The sequence below is a fragment of the Ruditapes philippinarum genome, unplaced genomic scaffold (assembly GCF_026571515.1).
Source record: "Ruditapes philippinarum isolate M1 unplaced genomic scaffold, ASM2657151v2 ctg3230_1_1_1_1, whole genome shotgun sequence".
NCBI classification, from domain to species: Eukaryota; Metazoa; Mollusca; class Bivalvia; order Venerida; family Veneridae; genus Ruditapes; species Ruditapes philippinarum.
Genome location: NW_026866439.1, coordinates 27,788 through 33,787, shown reverse-complemented (window position 1 = coordinate 33,787; position 6,000 = coordinate 27,788).

The following is a 6,000-nucleotide window of genomic DNA, read 5'->3' as shown; positions in this document are numbered from 1 at the left end:
TTATAAACATTCGCCCATGAACAGGCTCAATCAAACCAAGCCTGCAACATTTTCAATTTTGCCGCGTTGAGCTTCCTTTAGGGATTCTGTTTTTCTCTATTTTATTAATGAAATTGAAAATAACTAAATTTGTACAGTCCTTTCTTTGACAAAATAATGAAAATGACAAAAAATCATTTGACGTGAATTGTGAAGGATAACTATGAAAAAAATATGTTTCAAAATAAAAAAAAAATATTATGAAACAGCTGTTCTGTATGCCAATAAAATTTTCTTCCTTGCAAATCTAATGAATTCATCTATAAATGAATGCTTGTCTTGAATGATCTGAAAATAAACTTAATAGACAAATTAATAGAATATTTACTGTATTAATACCAATATTCAGGTAATCGAATAAAAAATGTACAAATCATTTGGAAATAATTCACAGAAATAAAGACAAATTTCAAACACGAATTTCTTTTTAAATTTTTTAAGCAATCAAGAAATATTCTTTTTGACATGCGACCATTAAACCATGTAAAAATAATTATCTTAATCTTAATCGCGGTAATAAATTGTGCTTGAAGTGAAAGGGGGTCAAAGTGTAGAGAGTATTCATAAACAAAGTCGAAGATTTTCTTTAATTAGGTATTTTTTAACTCGTTCTATCGGCATATTTTCATATATTAATGCTTTATCGGCACAAAATAATACTGTATCAAAACTCAGAACATTCATATGCGTATAATGTTTCAAAAAGCTGCAATAAAACCACATACGCTTGTGAAGATCTGCCATATTTTGCTCTCCGCGCGTTCCGCAATCTTTCATTATTTCAACCTTCATCCGATGTGCGATTCCGCACATGCGCGCAACGCGGTTTTAAGCCAACGAAAGTTTCCGATTCTTGTAATATAAATCCGTGGTACGACCTTGCTCAAGATAGTCAATTATGATTTTACCTATCCCAAAAAATTGAAGCCATCATCTTCCCTGCTAATGGCACCCTCTTGAATTTCTACGGAGGGAGTGAGCCAGGGTACTTCCACTGCATGCGTTTTTCTGATTCTGGATCGAAGTGATGGACCCATGTTTTATCCTGAGTTACGATCCGGTTGATAAAAATCAGGTTCATCCTCGTAAGGAGACAAAAGATATCTTGAAATGTTGTTATGTTGTATGGATGATAACAAGATTCAAACTATTCTACTATTTATTATACCATTTAATACATGTTGTTAAGACCAGAGCTCAAGTGAGAATGACCCAAAAATCAGAGAGGCATGATCATATATATAACATAGCATCAATGAATATCAAGTAAGGGGGATTAATCCCATTAACTGTATAACTAAACATGTAAAGATTTTTCTGATCTTGATATCATAACATCTCCCTTTGTTTGAAATCTGAGAAGCTCATAAACATTTGTCCGTTATAAATGTCAATTTATTCTGAGAAAGCATTAAGCAATAAAATAATGTCCATGTCAAGACTGACATCAATTAATGAATTTGAGATAAACACATTTAATTATTATGATAAATTTGTCCTAAATAATGCTTTCATATTGTCAATATTATCAGGTCAGAGTATCACTCTTGACACAGACATGCTGTGAGGTTAACTGGTATGAAAGTTTATCATGGAAATATGCTATGTTTTGATTACTACAAATGGCCTGTGTAATTTGATCGTTATCAGTGTTTAATGGAGGGTCATTATCTTGACAGGTATAATCTTTCATTAGATGTTGCCTGTTTCTGATATATTGACCACCATCAGGTGTTTCTACAGAATAGGAGCGATTGTCTAACTTTGCTTCAATGACAGCGGTATTCCAAGATTTTCCCTGCTGAATTCTAACATTTTCTCCTATGGTTTAAGAGGTCTTGAATGTTTATCATAGTTTTTCTTTTGAATGCACTTTTGTTTTTCAATGAGTGACCTTATCCTCTTAAATTCTGTTAATTTGGTTGTTAAGTTCTTTTCAGACATAGGTATAGATGTCCTTATTTTTCTTCCCATTAAGATTTCAATGGGAGAATAACCTATGCTTAGCGGGGTAGCACATAATTCTTAAATTGCTATCAAAGGGTCTGTCCCAACTTGCTTGCATTTTTAAGCAATGTTTTTACTTTTTTCACGCATGAGTCACTAAGGCCATTACTTTGGGGATATTGAGGTTTATGTCCCATTTAGTTGTGAATTCTTTACATTCTTGTGATGTGTAATAACTAGCTACATCTGAAACTATTTTCTGGGGAATACCATGTCCTGAAAACCAAGTTCTCATTAACTTAATAATAGTGCTACTGTTTGTATTTTTATATCATGTCAACTTCAAAATAGTTGCTCATGTAGTCGCATACTAACAAGTAGTCTTGGTTATCTAATGTAAATACATCAGTACCTATTACCTGCCATGGGTACTTAGGGTTTTCATGTGAAACCAAGGGTTCCTTTTAATTTGACCTTTGATGCTCTGCACATACAGAACACTTTTGCACTTTCTGCACTATGTATTTGCTAATGCTAGGCCAAAACATAGAATTTTGTGCCCTACGGAAGCTACGTTCCTGACCTGGGTGACCTTTATGTAGCAAAATTAACATTTCAGATCTTAGACACTTAGGAATGATCAATCTTTGACCTTTGTAGATGATATTGTCTACAATAGTGAGTTCATCTCTATAATTCCAGTATTCTAGAACTTGAGAATTGCAGTCTTTGCGTTTTTCAGGCCAGCCTGGAAGAATGATTTATTTCAAGGTCATGAGTGTTGGATCTGACTCAGTTTTTGACCTTACTTCACAAAGTTTTGGATCTGTGTATGGCAAGTTTTTTGTTGTGAAGTGAACATGCATATTGGTATTTTCGGAAATTTCTGGATAAGTATCTGGCAAATATTTCCGAGACAATGTGCCAGCAACGGGTATTTGAGTGCCTGCTTTGTGCTGCAACTTAAAATCATAACCATGTAAAGCTTAAAGAGCCTTTGTAATCTTGCTGGGGCACAGTACAGGGATTTCTTAACAACACTGATCAAGGGTAAGTGATCTGTTTCTACAGTTATGTGCCTACCGTAAATATATTGTCTGAACTTTGTCATGCCAAATACTATGGCAAGAAATTCTTTCTCAATCATGGCCCATGACCTTTCTGAGTTGGTCAAGGATTTGCTTGCAAAGGCTATAGGTTTTCCATCTTGCATAAAAGTAGCAGAACAGCCATGCTGCGATCTGTCAGACTGAAGTACTAGTGCCTTATTTGGATCAAAATAAAAAAAATCACTGGGCCTGGACACTCGGTAAGTATGTCTTTGACTTTCTGAAATGCTCGAGCTTGAGGAGCATCCCAGTGAAAAATGACATCTTTCTTTAATATTTCTGAAAGTGGATGAATGATCTCGGACAAGTTTGGGGCATATCTAGATAGATAAGTTATCATGCCATGTATTGTCTTAAGCTCAGACTTGTCTTTAGGCGCTTCCATCTCTTTGATAACCCTACATTTTTCGGGGTCTGGTTTCAATCCATCAGCTGAGAGGATGTGACCAAAATACTTAATCTCCGAGACACAAACAACAAGTTTGTCTTCGTTTAACCTAATGCCCTTTTGGCGGCACCTTTCCAGTAAGTTTCTAAGATTTATGTCATGCTCTTCTCGAGATGAACCATAAACAAGAATGTCATCTACAATGACACAACAACCAAGTAAGCCTTCTAAGCACTCATCCATCTTTTGCTGGAAGAGATCGTGGCTGCATTTCAGTCCCATGGGACATCTTAGATACCAATAACGATCTTGAGGGGTGTTGAATGTGGTTAGATATGATGATTCATCATCTAAAACAACGGAGCAGTTACCTGATTTGCAGTCAAGTTTTGTGAAATATTTTGCAGATTTTAATTGCGGCAAAATATCATCTAAGGTTTTTGTAGGATAATGTGGCCTATGGATTGCCTTATTAAAGTCTTTAGTGTCAATTACAATTCTAATTTTATCAGAATGTGGCTTATTGACTACGACCATACTATTCACCCAATTTGTTGGTGTGGTGACCTTGGCTATGATTCGAGCCTTTTCCATAGCATCAAGTTCCATTTTAACCTTGCTCTGAATTTTTACTCATTTGCTCATTCTGGTCTACGGACATAACAATATGAATTAAATTGAAGTCAAGGCATGATTGTAAACCTATGATGGAGGGTTTGTTTGTTCTCACGACATGAAATTCTACAAGTTTTGTGCATTTCTTCTTGTAGCTGCATGAGAGATATACTACTCCTAGAACCTTAATTTCAGTGCCTGAGTAAGCAGTGATTTTGACAGTTGGCTTCGTTAAGAGGGTATTGACCTTGAGGGATTTGAAATCTGCCTCAGACAGGATGTTAAAGCATGCCTCTGTGTCTCTTTTAAACTGTTTAAAATTACCTTTAGAGCCCACCTGTAAATCAACAAATACCTGTCCCTTTGAATGTGAATCAACTGCACCAATGCAAAATTCACTGTTACTGTCACTGTTACTGTTTCCAGTTTCAATTTCATGCACATTTTTGTTTGACCTACACACAACTGCATAATGATTCCATTTATGGCATGGCAGTTCTTGCATTGTTTTCCTCTAGCTAAACAGAGATCTTTGCTGTGATATGACTGTCCACAATTTCCACATTTTGTTATATGCTGGTTTTGTCTTGAATAGTGATTGTGTTTCTTTCCAGTCTCGTTTTGGCGTTTTGACGTGGAATGTCGTTTATGATTAATGTCATCAATGCTATTGAAATTAGTCATATCACGTAATTGTGCCTGTGCATATCCTGACTGCTTTTTCAATAGTCAATGCTTCACCTTCTGTGATAAGTTTTTCACGAACTTTTTCCGACGTAATTCCAATCACTATTTGATCTCGTATGACATCATCTCTGTACCCTGCATGAAAAGCACAATCATTTGCTAATGTTTTCAGATGTATGATGAATTGTTCTATTGTACTGTTTCTCTGTTTTTCATTGTAAAATTTGCGTCTGCTAAATACAGGATTTCATTTTTGTTGTAGATGTTTTTGAATTGCATCCGAAATTGCCTTTATTGATTTTCTTTGGAGGTCAGTTAATGTCAGAGTATTATATATCTGGCAGCCTCTGTCACCAATCCAAAGGAGTAGGGAGGTAACTTGCACTTCTTCTTCTTTTTCTTTTAAGGCGCCACTAAATATAAGTTTTGCATGTTGCCTGAACATTTTGAACTCGTCCATAGGGTTCTGACTGTCCCAGTTCATTGTTGGTATGGGTACACCATTTAAATCCATTGTAGAGCTGTAGAATTAATTTATTCCTCTGAAGAAAGTTAAATGTTTGTGATGCGCAAAATTTAATTTCCTTCCAGAATACTTGTTAAATCCGATTCCAAATAAATTTTAATTAAATTCCTTTTATTACAATATTGTTCCTTTAGTTTACTTCTGACACCATGTTATGTTGTATGGATGATAACAAGATTCAAACTATTCTACTATTTATTATAACTATTTAATACATGTTAAGACCAGAGCTCAAGTGAGAATGACCCAGGTATCAGAGAGGCATGATCATATATATACCAAAGCATTAATGAATATCAAGTAAAGGGAAGAAATCCCATTAACTGTACAACTAAACATGTAAAGAGTTATCTGATCTTGATATAATAACAAATGTCAAGCCTGGTCAGTTTCTGGTCGTCAGTCAACAGTCTGTGGAACCATCTAGCGGAAACCTTTGACATAGTGTATCCATGAAGACTTCATTAATACCCTTGGGGACATCCCTTTCTTACAGGGGTATTTAATGACGGCTCTGATTGCAACTTTCTTCATTTGGTCTAAATGACACACCCATCTACTGATCAAAGTGTGTTTTATGTTGCTTAATCTGTGTAAAAACCGCGTGTAACTCGATCAGTTATCTCCAATAAGATATCTGTATCGACGTATCGTGTGTAAATGTCAGTGTAGTGGCTAGAAGTATATCG